Raw genomic sequence first — 17,247 nt, forward strand, 5'->3', positions numbered from 1 at the left:
TAAACTTTTCTTTTCAGATCTCTCTCCCTGCTGTTCCCTACCCTAATTCCCTTCCCCTTGACTGGCTTCGTCATAACTCTGTGCTATAATAGCTTTCTGAGTTGGTGACGCCGGAAGGTGGGCCTTTTGTTCAGCAACGTGCGGATCCCGAGGAAAGGACACTGTGACATGTCTTGAGGATTATTCCCTTTTCAGCAAGCCATGCAGACAGATGCTCCAAGTGCAGAACTGCGAAGTACTTTGCTTCATTTTCTATTAGAGCAATTAAAGGGTAGTTGTTTGGGAGTGTTTTGTTCCCATTTTTAAAGATGGGTGAAATTATGGACCCTTTCCAGGATTGTGGGATGATGCTGGTGTGGCCAATTTCCAGGTATAGAGGTTCTAAGATCGCTTCCCAGAAGACCTATTGTGCTCGAAGACTGCAGGGGGAAGTCCATTAGGGCCCAGGGCACCTTCTCTCCTGTCCTTGGCTATCAGATCCTATACTGTGACAGATTCAGTAAATATTGTAAATCGAGTCTTCTTCTGGAGGCTTGCGTCAAAGTGGAGTTCCTACAATTAACGGGTTTTGTGTTGGCATGCTGAGTGGTGCCTGGGTTGAGTACTGGCTGTTGAAGTGGACTCCAAGATTTGTGCCCAGACCCTGCTGGGTCGAGGATGAATATGACTAAGAGTAATGAGGATTACTGGTAAGTAATTAGGGCAATACCACTATGCCCCTTGTCATAGACTCTGTCCTTACATCATAAGGCAAACCAAAACTAAACCCCAAAAGAAGGCCTTTGTGTAGGCCCAGAAAGAGAAAAGAGACACATATCACAAGCAGAAATAAAATGCAGTGCTCTTTAATGAATACACAAAAACAGTCAGAACGAAGGGTCCTGTGCAACCTCCTGCAGAATCCCATGACCAAAATTTCCAGTGGCTGGCTGAGCACAGTTCAACCATCAGAGTTTGATGAAAGTGGAGTCCAAAGCCCAGGTTCCCGCCCAACAAATCTCTGCCAAAGAGACCCCTTTGAAAGCTACCCAAGAGTCCGAGCACCATCTAGTGGACCATGCCTGGACGGACACAGGGCAAGGCAACCCAGCCCCTTTACAAGCCAGGACAATTGTCTCCTTAAGCCAACAGCAGTGTCAATTTGGAGGCTGCCTTACCCCGACAAGCAGACCCAAACGTCACAAACAGACTCTCGGAGGACCACAAAGGGGCAGTATGTTCTTCATAAACAGACAGGGCACATTTCACATCCAAGGTCTGGAGCAGAACCTCTTCCGGAGAAGAAGGAGAAGGACATTAGGCAGGAAGAATCAGCTCCTGTGAAGAATGGAAGCAGGAAGCAACTATAGGAAGGAACGCCAGATTCAGACAGAGCACTGCATCCTCCTCCAGAAACCTCAAAAAAGGCGGGGAACAGCACAAAGCAGTCAACTCCCTCAACTGCCTTGCCGAAGTAATAGCCACCAAAAAGGCCACCATACACGACAGAAATTTCACATGGACAGAGGCTCAAAATGTGCAGACTGAAGGGCATGAAGAACAACAGAAAGATTCCAAGGAGGAACAGACTATCTCACCACAGGTGCAGAAAGGAAAAACTCCGAAACAACCGAGATACCAAAGAAGAAGCAGAAGCTGATTAAGAGTCAGGATCTCTAAAGGCATGGTTAGAAGCCCATTGACACTTCAGGGTGGAAAGGGCATAACCCTTACTGAACCGTCCACAAAAAGCTGTCGAAAAGCAGAGGCTTGACAAGAAACAGGAGAAAAGTTGTGAAGGGAAAACAAGAAGCAAAATGAGCCCAATGCTTAGAATAGTAGGAGAGTGTAGACCACCTTCTAGAACCCTGCACCAAGGACAGAAGATCATCTGGCAAACCATCCCTCAGCAGAGCTCTCCGTTCAACATCCAGACTGCAAGCATCAGGGAAGGTGGAAGAGAGGGACCCAGATGCCTCAAGGGGGAGGAAACCCGTGGTAGAACCCAATAGGCTCTGCAGCAACAGAAACCAGGACCTGTGGGGCCAGTAGGGGATGGCTGCCACCACCCGAGCCCCCTCCAGCCTCTCCTTCAGGAGAAGTGACTGGACCAGAGGAAAGGGAGGAAAAGCATTTAACAGATCCTGAGGCCACGGAACTGAAAGAGCGTCCACCCCACAGGCACCTTCCTCCGGGCTCCTGGAGCAGAAAAGGGGAAGAAGTAAATTTAGCTTCGAGGGGAACAGATCCATTCGGGGATAACTGAACATCATGCGAAACACATGAGGAGAGAGCCTCATGTCCAGAGAAGATGGGAACTTCCGACTCAATGAGTCCGCAACCACATTGTCTAGTCCCCTGATATGATGGGCACGAAGGAACTGCAGATGACTCTCCGCCCTCTGTGCAATTGAGCAAGCCACCAGATTCAGAGATTGACTGTGGGTAATGCCCTGATGGTTGATATAGGCCATAGTCACCATGTTGTCTGAACGAACCAACACATTGCAACCCAACAAGTGAGGCTGAAAATCACATAGGGCCCTGTTCACTGCTGACAAGTCTCCCCAATTGGACGAATGATGAGACTCCAAAGGAGGCCATCGTCCCTGGACCACCCAGGGCCCCAGCATAGCACCCCAGCCTAAGAAGCTGGCATCTGTCACCAGCACCACCGGAGGAGAGGGATGCATCAATACCCCCCTGGCCAGATTCGAGATGTCCAACCACCAGTGCAGACAGGGGACCACTGCCGGGGATACAGGCACCAACTGATACTGTTTCAACACCGGCTGGGTCACAAACATGCGGAGATGACACAGCAATGGCCGCAGATGAAGACGGGCCCAAGGTACCATGAAGATAACTGCCGCCATATGACCCGGAATTTTCATTCATAGTCCCAGCAGGGCTGACGACTGACTCAAAAAAGACTGAACCAGGCCCTGTAACTTAGAGATCTGTGACTGCAGCAGAAACACCTTGCCCAGAAACGTGTCTAGGTCTGCGCCAATAAACAACTTCCTTGCTTCCGGCTGGAGATGGCACTTGCGAAGATTCAGAAGGAAACCATGGTTCTTAAGCATATGAATGGTCTGTTTCAGATGCAGATTGAACACCAGAAGAAATGGAGCCTGAAGAAGCCAGTCGTCCAAGTAAGGGATTATGGAAATCCACTGAAGATGGACAGAAGCCAGCAGTGGGGTCACAATCTTCGTAATTACCTGTGGGGATGAGCAAAGACTGAAGGACAGGACACAAAACTGCCAGTGGTGATCCATCACAGCAAATCTCAGAAACTGTTGTGACTTGAGAGCCACTGGGACATGATAATATGCATCCTAAAGATCCAATGTGACCAGGAAAGTGTCCTTTTGAATAAACAGGATAATGCTTCGGAGCATCTCCTCCTTTTAACTTTACCAAGGGGTAAAGTTTAGCCATAAAAGGAAGCAGAGCAATATATAGTCAGGATCTTTCCATTCAAGTAAAATGACATCCAGAACAAACTGATGCAGCAGGAGCTCCACACTAGGTAGTCTCTTAAACTGTGACAACACAGAGTCTTGAGAGGTCCCAGGTACATCTTCTTCTTGGAAACCCATATTAACACATAAATGGCTCAATAAGGCAGGCAGCAGGTCTTTAGAAATATACTTCCCCCTCCAGCCCGTGCAGTGCAAAGAGACGTCAGAGAAGAAGAGGAACTAGAAATATCTGAGTATAAGTCCTGTGCCTGAAAAGTACGGGAACCAGATTGCTTCTTCTTCAAGGAAGATAAAGTTTCCACAATCATCTTTCTCACTTTCTCTTCCTTGTCCACCTTTGTCGTCCTAGAGGCAGGGGAAGAAGGCAACCCCACAGCAGAGAAGGAAGAAGAAGAAGCAGTAGAGCTGGAGGAACACTGCCACCTCTTAGCAGTATGTTGCCCCAATGTAGATCAGGGTTCAAGCAATACCAAAAAATGATACAATCACCAATGACAGTGCCCAAGCATCAGCACCTCTTATAGTGCTGTTCTGCTAACCAAAACAGCTCATGCACCACTTGCCCTACCCAGAAATGTGGAGGCAGCGACCCTCCAGAAAACATAACCGCTATAAAAGAGGCGGGTCTAAACATGGTCGAGGAATCTTGCAGAACACAGGAACCTGCTCTGGAAAATTAAGTGGGAACACTTCAGTGAACCCAACGCACGCTCTGACACCACCCAGGATAAGTGCCAAGGTAACCTCCCAACCGCTCCCTGCATCACAAAGGCAATGAAACTGGTCGCTGCCACCCAGGACATAACTGAGCATCAACCGTCCCATGCAAACGGATGGAGTTTTCTGGGCAGCCACAGGTCCAACCAATTGGAGCCTCCAGTCACCGCCCAATCATTGCAGACACATACCTGCTGACAGAACAGGAGGCCAGTGCTATCCTGCTGTAACTTGCCACTCCCACGGAGGTCTCAGGGTCCCCTAGAGCCCCGCAAAAGGGGGAGCACCGCAACAAGCTGGAGGGGAAGCCCGGCAGTCACCTCAGCATTACCTGTTAACTCCATTCCAGACAGGAAGCAAAACAGGACTTCCTCCTATTGGTAGGTAGTTTTATGCCTGACCTAGAGGATGGTAGCAGTGAAGGATTGTTTCCTGTTTGGATAGGGGACAACCTCATAACGTTGGGAATGGGTCGAGGACGAGGGACGTTGAGGTAATGCATTTGTACTAGAGTTAATAGTACTACAATAAAACTGCTCACATACTACAAAATGCTATTCGCAAACCTACATGAGGAGGTTTCCACCATCGCCTCTCTTATCTGTACAGAGATCTTCACCCTGATTGTGGAGATCTCCGCTAATGTACACTTACATTTTAGCAGTAATGGTGGGAAGGACAGGAGAGTGGATGGAGAGTGGTGAATGCTTGCTAACAATGGGCAGGGGTTTTGGGAGGAGTAACAAAAGGTTAAGGGAGGGCGAGGGATCTTCTTATGGAGGGACATGCACCCATCCGTAATAGAGTAAGCCCTTTGATATTCACAAATTTCACTTCTAAAACTACTACAGGCCAAAAGACCCAAAAGAGAAAGTACTCCAGCTCAGACCAACAGTGAGCACAGCACCTCACTGACCACCCTTCTATGGTATGTCATAGATGTAGGATTTTAAAATAGAGCCCCATGGGAAATACTTCTGAAATAAATTAATTTATTTAGATCTAATAAAAATATTTATGCATTTTCTCAATTTACAAATATGTAAATTAAAATTATTTAGTATATTTACACGAATTTATATTGAATTCAACATTACGTTAATAGTGCTGTAAATGTTTTTAAATTTTGTTCTACATTTAATTTGAATATACAAAATTAATTTACCCTAATATTTTTCTTAACATATTTTTACAATTTTTTTGTAAACTTTAATATACCTCTAAACTTTTCCACATACCTTACTGTAGGGAGATCTGCATGTACATTTGAAAAGTTACAAGTAGTTACTTTACACTTGTAAATTAGTCTCCATCCCATGGTTTCAGTGGGTGGCGAAGTGTAAGCCTTCACTTTTTAGTAAATTTATGCTCGTAAATGCTGGCTAGCCTAAAGTAGTACATTTACCTCAAAGTGTACAAGTACATTTATACATGTAGAATGCAACACACATAAAAGAGGAAGTAGTTATGATTACTAAAGATATTTCTCCTAGTTATGCCTGTGTTGGGTAGGTGCACCAATCTGGCTCAAATCCAGGTTTCCATGCATCAAAATACAGGGATGGATACATGAGAATTCCCATGCTCCACCTAAGTAACACGTACCCAAGGCTAAGTAACGCAAGGCAGTGCTATGTGCTGCATTACATTACTTTGTATTTACTAAATCATGCAAAGTTGATTTATGTGCCTTGGTAAATGCTAAAAATTATTTTGCGTTGCGGCTACACCACAAAAGTGACGGAACCCTAACACAAAATCATAGTAACTCTGCCCCTAAGTTCTTCTTTGGTACGTTCGATGAATCTGGATAAATTGTAGATGTGGTGTGCATTAACAAGAATGCATTACGCCACCTAGGAAGTGTAATCCTGGATGCAAATTCCAAGGCAAACACCACAGAACAAGGAGGATGATAATCCTGGCTATTGTCATTGGCTTGCTGAGGTGTCCCTGTCAGCAGACAAAGTGGAGGGAACAGTAACCTCGCTCTCTCTTCATGCTCACAATCTCTTCTCTCTTCATATTCTCCTTTATAACATTGCCAATTTACTGCACTTTGAGTCATTCTTGTTTGCAGATAGAAGTTAACTCATTCTAGAGACATCCACTTTCCATTCATGGATCCTCTTGTGATCTTCTTATGCTCTCCTCTTTATGCCAGCTCCATCCAAATATGTAAAAGAGAAGATATGCACATCTCATACAAGAGCCTCTATCATCAACAAGTTTCAACCTTTTTTCATCTATTTACCTAATTCCCAAAACACCACTTTTCTTTTACCTTATGTTGTGGAATAAGTGATCATAACGCACTACTTGGCTTGTGGTTTGTTTCAATATAATCGCTCATATGTTATGCTATGTTATGTTAGCTGTATTTTTAGAGCAGGCTTATCAGCAATGAAGGTATCCTGGTACTGTAGCAGTTGAGTGAGTCTAGCCTTGGTGGGCTTCTCTGAAGACTTCAGCTTCTTGCAAAATTCAAGAAGGGGGAGGAGGCTCTCGTGTGTTGTGAGAGGTTGTTTGAGGTGCTAGGAGCCATGTAAGAGAAGGCATGACATTCTGATCTGCATTTGTGTATGCATAGGGTGTATGCTAGTGAGAGTTCGGTGGAGAAGAGGTGTCTGGGTGGTTAGTGGAATCGGACTTGGCTGTTCATGTAGGCAAGATTATGTTGTGGAGTTGAAATGTGCACATTTGCGTATCCCGAGCTGGTGGAGTTCCTTGAGGTGGGGAGTGATGTGGGCCCAGCGTTGGAGGTTGAGGACTAGCCTTGCAGCATAGTTCCAGATGGTGTGAAGTCTTCTTGTGAGCTGTTTAGTTATTCCTGAGTGCAAAGCCTTTCCATAGTCCAGTCTGCTGGTGAAGAAGGCTTGAGTGATCATTTCCCTGGTATTGTCTGGTAGCCACTTGAAACTGATGAGGTTGCAATTGGTGGTGCACATGTCAGACTGCATAGTCCTAGCTGACATCAGGTTCTGAAATAGTCCCTTGCTAACTGTGCCACTCTTTTCAAACTAGCCTGGCTGATGAGGAGTCATACCCGAATCCGGTCCCACGGTACGTGTGTCGTGTCCAGGGAGGACTTGGCCTACAGTTCAGGCTGGACTGTTCCCATGGGGAGCAGGGTCAAGACTGATTTGCATATGGCTGGGGAGGCATGGTGAGCAAAAGATCGATTGATTAAACGGAGATCTGTGACTGGGGTGAGTGTTTGAAAGGTTTCAGCACACAGTGCATCATCTTGTGTTGCAGTGTTGGTCCTAAGTGGCTAGGGTATGCCCAGACATGGGTCCCTTGCTCCCTGTGCCACTGGATTCAAGCTAGCCTGGCTGATGAGGGGTGACAACCTGAACCCAATCCCAGGGTGCTTATTTACAGTCCAGGGAGGACCTGGCCTAGCAGTTCGGGCTGGGTTGTTTCCTTAGGGAACAGGGTCAAGACTGATTTCCATATGGTTGTGTCCAAACTGGGGAGGCATAGTGAGCAAAGAACGACGGATGAAATGCAGATCTGTGACTAGGTGTGAGTGTTTGAAAAGTTTCAGCACTCCATCCATCATCTTGTTGTGTTGCAATCTGAAATAGGAATGACAATTCTAACACTCACTATGCGCATTATGCGCACAAAGATTGAATCTACTCAGACTGTTCCAGGCAGACTGGAGTTTCTTGATGATGGCACCAGGCTGTATACTTTATTAGGCCCACAAATATATCTCCTTCAGGTGACCGTGTTGCTATAAGTTACCCAATACCTCCCCTACATCATTCATTATGTTACAGGAAACTTGAATCACATTGTATCAGGGAACAATCTATTGAACTGAATATTACACTGCCTATTCACTGTTTCTGGAAGTTCTTGTGTGCGTGGTACTTGGAAAAGTTCCAAGCTTTCAAAGGATGACTGCATGATAGGGCCAGAACTCTGTTGCTAGATAATAATGCCCTGCCACGTATAATTAAGAAACAGATAAAGATTAGAGTGTGTGTCATTACGATGACACAAGGCAAATGTGTGGGAAGCTAGCTGCGTGCATCAAAATAAGAGAACACTAGCTCACAAATTCACATGGACAAAATAAGACATTGACACTAAAATACTTATTGCCTAAAAACGTAATACGTCTTAGCCCTGCATAGTAGCCCACATCTGTGGTCGGTAAATTAAATAGAAATAAACTATTAAGTGGTGGTGAGAGATCGTGCTGCACTGAAATTGAAAGCCAACATTTTCTTACACTACAGTTACCGTGTCTACGTCCCTGTGCCAACTGAATAGTCCGAGGGTGAAGCCAACCTCTTTCACACATTATTTCCAGTGTATTTAACCCGTGTGCTTGGGATGAATTAGATTTCTCTATTTTTTTCTACGATAACCAGCACGTGTGGTCCATCACCTTCTGAATTATTTATCTTACCATGGCTGACTCTGTGGTATTTTGTTCCTATTTTGATAGCCAAACTATTCTCAAGAAACAGCTTCAGATATAAGAATAATGTTGGTCGAAATTCCAGCTTACCTGAACACCAATTTATGTGTTCAATATACGAATCCTAGGCAATAGAGGCAGCCATACACAAAAAGACATACCAGGCCAAGAACAGGCCAGTAATACCCCTAACAATAAAGGTCTCATTACAATCTCTGGTTTAATTCTGATCCCTCTGGAATTCCGAATTGTGTGATAATTATCACACACTTTCCATTTTCCCTTGGCAGATTTTGGCAGGTCAAACTTGCTGAAACTTATCGGGAGAAGAGTCCCAGAAAAAAAGACAAAACAGTGAGTTTTTTGTAATGTAATGTACATTGGGCAATGTAATGTAGTTTAAACAGTTATGTCTCATTTCCAAGCTGAAACTGGAAATAGGAGGTGTTTACCAAACAATGTAAATAACTCCCCCAGTGGTAATGCATTTACAGGGTATGGTAAATAACCAAAGTTGTTCTACACAACCAAATAATCAGGTCCAATGCCTTGATTCGGGACGATAGTTGTACTAGAGACATTACATTCTCAGCAGTTGTCCCATCATCCAGACTAGAGGCAGAGACAACCCCTATCTTTTTACAGACACACAGTAAAAAAAAAGTTGTGAAACATAGTTCAATACCTTTTGTAAAGTTTAGGATCAACCACAAGGCGTGAGATTGAGGCTTGGGCCGTGAGCTTTGTTGCAAAGTAAGATGAGTGGCTAAAGTGATACGGTTTGTACATGTATTAATGTTTGTACTTCACTTAACTTGAGCTGAGTGTGAGGACCCGAGCTCAGGGAGATATCACAATTATGTAATGTTGTAGATACTGATGCTTTTAAGGCATACTTGAAGGCAGATATCATGAGGATGGCCCCTGTTGGAGAGGGTGCTCCTTTAAAAAAAGGTGAGTAGATAGAACACGTGAATCTACAGTTTGATGCACTGGTTTGGGTTGGGTTCAGCGTTTTAAACTGGTTTCACAGTGAGAAGGGAATGTTATAAAATCACAGTGATTAATCTGAGGTGCTGCGGCGAGAGGAGACAAGCATTCTCGGGGGCCTTAGAAGCATCGATCAGCACTGCCACCCAAACTAAGCAGGTTTGGGTCAGATTTCTAAGTGCATCCTTGAACTCTTCCCACTGGAAACAGTAGCTTTGCTATTTAAAACCAAATATGCAGTTGTCACAATAAATTTACTGATTAGACAGATGTTGAGGCAAATTAGTAGGAACATGTTCAGATTTCTAATATGTAGTTGACAATACTACACTACCCTTTTAAGGCATGCATCTTCTTTTTTACCATCTGCTCCACATATAGTTACAACTGGCTTGCCTTTGTGGTGGAGCGCTACAAAGAGCATATGATGATTCTGACTAAAATAAATATGAAATTGTTAGGCCATGTGCCTTTTGTCATCTCTACCAGAAAAGTAGACAACCTAGTACTCGCTATAAATAATAAAGCTTATCTGTCCATGTCAGGTTAGATCTGTCAGCGGTCTTCAGCAATGTAGGATGGGGTTGACTGACCATCTTCCTGCCTACCACCCTTTATTGAATCTCATGCTTGTCAATGGTTTTCTGTTTATTGGTTCATCATTTTTATCACATTATTGAGGGCCCGCTGCAGTGACACATGTTCACCAATGTATAATAAAATATTGTGAAGCATTTCACTTCAATGAATCGACTGCAGTTTTACAAGTGGGAAGACATTATATGCTAAGAGTTTATCACTGCATGAGTTACAGTCATCCTGTCAAAAATGGTTTGTCTGACAGAGTGCGTTTCAATTGAGCCTGTCAAAAATTGGATCCTTAGAAACTGAATAAATGATTCCAGTATGGGACATCACTGATAGACTTCTGCTGATTGTGAGATTTTCAATTTTGTGGGATAGGAAAACTACTCAAAATCTGTGACTCTTTCTCATTTTGAGGGTTTAAGTTGGTGAGGCCTTAGCTGTATCCACCTTAACAAATCTCTAAGTGGCAACCTGTCTGCAACAGGCCCCTAGCATTACGGTGTCAGAAGACCTGCCCTCAGTAGGGTGGGTATTTGCATCTCTTCTTCCCTAACCACGGTTGCAAGTACAGGCAAAGGAAAACAAAACAACGGACCCGGAAATAACCCCATGTTGTGAGTGATTACTTTCCAAAACAAAAATAATACCAACTGGCAGGGTTGCATGGGGGCCAGCAAGCATTTCAGTTTTGACAAAAGAACGTCCATCAAAGCAGTGGAAGCGATTTTGACTAAGTGAAGAAAGAAACCAGTAAGAGCATACTCGATCTCAATATCATGTGAAGATGTTCAATCTTACTTAATGGTGATAACAAACCTGCAGTGCAGATTTAAATGGCTCGATTTTGCTGAAACACAGTAGACTATATGGTGATATGGTGGCCTCCCTGAGGGTGGGCCAATGAGTGAAAGATCTTCCATCCTATTCCTGTGATGGTTGTTCCAAACAAGGCACATTGAACTTTGTTTTATTGTGCATACTAAATATCTTCACTGAAGCATTATTTAAAGCTGCTGGTGCCAACATTTAATTTTTCACAGTGTAGGGTAGTACTTGTACATCCTCAACAGTTAGATATGGAGAAAAAACTTCCCCATGCATGGCATTATGAGGGCAGTGTTAGAGCCTCGCTCAAGTTGATGGGTTTGCCAGCCACCTGCCAAACTCTAAAAAACACTAAGTAATGCATTTAGCCATTCATGAGTGCTTCCCCTGGCTTAACTGGAGATTATTGGCCAAAGGGCAAGTTCAGAGACGGCAATATTGAAAGAAAAAAATATGCGGTTTGCCATGCGATGGCACCAAGGCTTGCCGGTCTGCATTGATTGTGGCAGGTGCACAAGAAAAAAGAAGATTGAACCAAAATCAGAATTCCTTATAAGGCCATTTCAACCACTGGCTACATTGTGAAGAAGGTGTTTGACAGGGCAGACACAATACTTTCCTAACCTACCTATAAGGTGTGGGAACAAAGAGGGTGGCGGGTAGGGCAATCGCCAAGATATGAACATTTCACAAAAGTCTACCTGTGTCCAAGGTGTCATGTCCAGAAGTGCTGTGGCATCAACATTTAAATACATGCTACTTTTATATTTCTTTATTTTGTATTTCTATGAAGTACAACTCGGTAATCTGTACAGACAACAACTAGGCACATGGATTATGTCTATAAAAAAGCAGAGGGAATATACATATATGTACATATATAAATATGTGTGTGCGCATGTTGCCGGTGTGTGTGTATGTGTATATGTCACTTCAAATCTGGTAGATGTCCTTCTGTGTTCATAGGGAATGTGGGTACACCTCTTTAAGCTGTGAACTGTTTAACACTGACTTAAATGCAGTGAAATATACAACTAATCATTTTGAATCCACGGACATTGACTTTCATTGTATGCTGGTGAAGTACTGGAACATTAATCATGGCAAATAAGTTTGTTTGCAAGTGTCTTTGAATGAAGAATAGCCAGTTTTGCTGCTTGCAAATCAAAATGAGAACTTGACAACTAGACTACAAAGAACATAGCTGACTAAAATAAAGTCTTCCAACCTCACGTGCACTGTGGATGATTGAAATCAAATTTTTTACCTCTGACTCTTGGAGGTCGTGTCTATAAAACAAAACCATGGAAACAGAATTGGACAATATAAAAGGAGCAACAGACCTACTTATTTGACACATTATTCATCTTTTCCTATCTTCACGGGTTATAATTGGCCCCCATTTTTTCTTTTGATTTTTAGGTGATTTCAATGTTCTCTGAGTAGATCTGCGCAGATATACTTCTAAAGGTCATAATATTGTCACATTTCATGTCCATTTCATCCATTCCACCGTATACCATCCGTTACCTGTGTCATTTAGCTTTTTTGTACCTAGTATTCATTTTGGAGATCTCATTGTTACATGAATTCAACTTTACCAAGGTTCTGCAGCAGAAAACTTGACACAGGTTTACTAAGATTCTTGCAGCACAATCTTTCACAAAAAACTCAGGCATTGCACTTCGTAAACATCCAAAATATGTGTTTTCTCATATTTACTATGTGTGGTGCTCTGATAATGTCTTCAGCCATACAAAAGTTTTTTTCTGAATGTGCAATTTTGGTTAACAAATAATTTGTAAATACTAATGACTTTCCTGATGACTACAGTCGTAAACGATGAATTCATAATGTTGCACTTAAAAAGATTTTAGAGAGCAGTTAAATAGAGTGTTTATTAATGTAGTTTAGATATGACACCATTTTATTAAAAATGGATGCTGTTTTTTGGTGTTCTGTTCATCTTGCTCATTACCCCTTCTAATCAATGTCCCCCCTGCAAGTCTTCCTCTGCACAGTTTTCATGGAGCACAGGACACTGTGTCATAATTGGTTATTTTACTGCAAGAGCATATATTGTGGACAGAGTTGTCATTGTGTTCCCAAAGTATCATGCTGAATGACACTTCCACTGTAAGTTCTGTTACAGGCTTGCTAGCACCCTTTTGTATGTCTGTTGAAGATAATGGAAGACTTTCTCCACTTTAGAAATGGATTAGTGCTATAAAAATGTATGCGACGATTGTGATTCTGATTCGTCCAATATGTGTTTTCACTAGTTATGCTATGCATAATTTGTAGTTTAGCCTATTACTGATAAATAAAACATGTACAAAAAGCCCCTGGTTTTGGGGGTGAGCCAGAGAGACTTGTTTTCCTCACATGACATTGTCCATTTAATAAGGCTTTCCTCAATGAGCTAGAGATGCTTTTGATTTATTTTATGACTCTGAGAGGAATAATTTAGGGGCTTTATTCATTCTATTGAAATGTTAGGACTTTATGATTTCTGCTGCTTATTGAAACAATGATAATTCTGATTTCTGGCTATGTATTCTGTATCTGAGCCTTCGTTGCATTCCAATCCTATTTTCTGTATTGCCTATTTTGAGATTTTTGTAATACAACCAAATAAACATTTATAGAGCGTGGGAAATCAGCCATGAGGGTCTCAAGACATCCTTTAATTTTTAATTGATCTAGAACTTAGTTATTGAGTGGTCCAAGACATTATATACTTCCTCTGTTAATTTGTTGGGCCTGATGTCAAAAAGGGTGGTGACTCTTATCACTAGATCATTGGTGCTAGAGTTGAGCCACTAAAGATAAATTGTGGGGTGATCAAAATATTGGGGTGCAGTACATTATTGGTGTTCTGCTCCCCACAAATAATGCTGTGAGTGTGGATGATTTATTAGTTATTAATAGGAAGCTTTGGTATAATAGTCAATCAAAAGGGAATGAAAATATTGGTGTGATTTTCTTTGCACAGATTGTTTAATATGTAGTATTTATAGTGAAATATGCATGTTCATGCCCTTATATAAATATTGTTCATCCTTTTGACTTGGATTTGTTTAGCAAAATATTTCGTATTTGAACTGCCATGATAAAGGCACAACAAGTGGTAAAGCTTGTTTTGGCTGTCTATGTTATGTGATTTAAAGTCTGTCAACAAAAATACATAAAGTTGAAAATTAGATATGATGGGCAAAGAACTGTTAAGTTTGGATCACAAAACATCTTTTATAATCATAATTATTTAAATAAAAAGATTTTATTATGAATTCTGAGAAAATAGGTGCTTCCCTCCTATTTGTTTAGATTACACATTGTTGGAAATGCCCTTTTCTAGAGGATCATCCTCAGAATTTTTGCCTTCCTCCTCCCTTTTTGGGGAATTGGGTTGGATTGGCCTTAGGAGCCTGGGCACTTTACCACTGATAAAGAGTGCTTAAATGCATGTGCGCTCTCATTAAAACATGGTAGAATTGGCATATACCCAGTTGGAATGCCTAATTTAAGTATATGTCCTTAGTAGAGTGCACTGCATGTGTCCAGGACCTGTCAATTAAATGCTACAAGTGGGCCTGTAGCACTGATTGTGCCACCTACTAAAGAAGCTCTTTAAACATTACTCAGACCTGCCACTTCAGACCCTGTGTGTGAAGTTTTGAGCTGCCATGTCGACCTTGCAAAATAACCCTTTTGCTAGGCCCAAACCTTCCTTTTTAACACAAATAAGTCACCCCTAAGGTACGGCCTAACCAACCCTAAGACCAGGGTGCAGTGCATTTAAAGAGCCTCTATGCTGGACTGCTAGTCTGCTGGACTCCTGCTTTGCTGTGCTGACCTGCTGCCTGCTGCTTTCTTGCCTGGGAGTGAGAAGGACTGTACCTGCATCTCTCCTACCCAGAACCCAGAGGTACTCCAAGGGCCAGCTGACTGGTCTGCTAATTGAAGTTTCAGAGACATAAAAGACTTCCAACCATCCTAATCTACACTCGGACTCTGCCATCTGTGAGTCTGCCAGCCAAGTGATGCCACTCCTGTCCAGGACCCTTAGAAGTGGGCTTAATGTGTTTGGTGCAGCTGAAACAATGCATCGCTGCCGCTGCACGAATTGGAACCCAAGCATCACATCAGTTGCGTGGATCAGAACCGGAGCGTCGGCCCCTTTGTGTGGATCATAGTTGACACATTGCCTTTCTAGTGCAGATCGACCTTGTTGCATCTCCTTCAGAACCAAAGCATCACTGCTGTTGCGTGGAGAAAATCGAAGCATCTTTGCTACTGCATAGGAAAGATCAACACATCACCTCCACTCCGTGGATCGATACCGAAGCATCACTTAAGCCTGCTCCCCACATCTTCAACATTCAAGTAATTAGGATTAGGGTACTTTGGTTCAGCAGGCCCAACAGGGACCCTGTAGCCGGCCCACTCTCCATCGCGGTCAACCTGAACTTTTGACTTTGTCCCAGTCTGTTGCAACCAAATATTCCCAGTTGGCTCTTCTTGTTTCTAAGCGCTATTTTACAGTTTATTCTTTAAAAATTAATATCTCAAATTTTACTTATTGTATTCTCTTTGTTTTGGTCTTGTTTTATTCATTAAGTTAAGTTCTGTTTTTCTAACTAGGTGTGGTATTTTTTTTTGTGCTGTGTTTTCACAGTTTTACTGTTTGAAGTTTTGCACAAATAGTTTACACATTGCCTCTTCAGTTAAGCCTGACTGCTCTGTGCCTTGCTACCATAGGGTGAGCATGGGATAATTTAGGTTGTGTTTGTGACTTAGCCTGACTAGGATTGTAGATCCTATTTGATGAGGGTGTATACCTCTGTCAACCTAAACCCGAATTTCTAACACACATTTTGTAAAAACGTTTTTGCTTATTAGGGCAAAATATATGCAAGTGCACCTTCCAACAGGGGGTCATGTCTCTGTATGATGTGTGATGTTAGCACTGCCACACAGGGCAAATGCAGAGCGAGCAGTTTTGTATTCAAGGCACATCCTCAAGTGCAAGTCTCTTCACACAAGGTACTTTGGAGAGGCGTTTCACTTAAAGCTAGGTCCCACAATTTTGTGTGACTAGTTAATATGGCTTTGCATAAAAGCCTATAGCTGTTTGCACTATACCTCCCCTGTTAGGCCCTCCTTGCATGAATTATCAAGGGTATGAGAGACAAAATTTGGTTCAAAGCTTCAGTCACATCAAATTTTGACACTAAAATCCTTTTGCATGTCAAAGTTCATTACCTCAATATTATGCCTTGCTTGATGCGGCTTTACGTCACACATGCACCTGCACAAATTGATAGGTCTTTTATGTACAATCCTAACCATTGCCTCAGTATCCCCTCATGGAAGTCTCAACTACTATGAACAGTACTCAAAGGAGACTGACAGAGCCTGGTTCATGCTTTATAGTCATGCAAAAAACACAAAATAAAATTGGAAAAATAGGTTAACACTTAGGCTTATTTGAGGAACCATTTTAATAAAAAGTCTGTTGCTCCCCCTACTCACAGTCTACACTGGCCTGCTCCTGTCTTATAGTCAAGGAACAGTTCGAGTCGGCTATGAAATTAACCAAAGCTCTAGATATACTGTATGATTTCTCAAGTTTGGATTCCGGGTTTGGCTTTGTTCTCCTTAATATGCTGATGCGAGATGTAGCTCCAACCACTAACAACCATTTGCAATGCAAGGCAATGGGTCTCGCGTTTGCTCGGCGTTGCTATTGGCATTGTAAATTCCTAATGGTACGTTTCTTGCCACATACATTGAAAATGAAAAGTAAAACAGTTGACATAAGCGAGACGATTCAAAGCACTACAGCTGCCAGGAGCGTGAGCCCGAAGGAGACACCCAAAAGGAAAAATTAAAAGGAAAGCAGTTCATATAAGCGAGCCAGTTCAAAGCGACACAGCTCCAATGAGCATAAGCGTGAAGGAGACACGGAAAAGGAAAAATTACAAGTAAAACAGTTTTCATAAGTGAGCTGATTCAAAGTGCCATGGCCGCCATAAGCTTGAACGTGAAGGAGACCCACAAAAGGAAAATGAAGTTCACTCGCAGTCAAACATATCAGCAAACGTGCATATAACAGCGTGGGTCCCCAAGGCGGTAACAAAACCGCCCAAAGAAGGGACAAACGTAAAGCATTTACCAATGATAACAAAGGATTTTTATAGGGCAAGCCCACGAACGAGT

The 17,247-nt window shown here is 42.6% G+C and overlaps 1 protein-coding gene across 1 annotated transcript in view; it reads right to left on the bottom strand.

The window, feature by feature from the left end:
* SLC15A2 (solute carrier family 15 member 2) overlaps positions 1 to 17,247 on the bottom strand; it is a 429,960-nt gene that overhangs the window by 266,092 nt on the left and 146,621 nt on the right. The gene's annotated exons all lie outside the window — the stretch shown is intronic.

Source organism: Pleurodeles waltl, chromosome 3_1, assembly GCF_031143425.1.
Source record: "Pleurodeles waltl isolate 20211129_DDA chromosome 3_1, aPleWal1.hap1.20221129, whole genome shotgun sequence".
NCBI lineage: Eukaryota > Metazoa > Chordata > Amphibia > Caudata > Salamandridae > Pleurodeles > Pleurodeles waltl.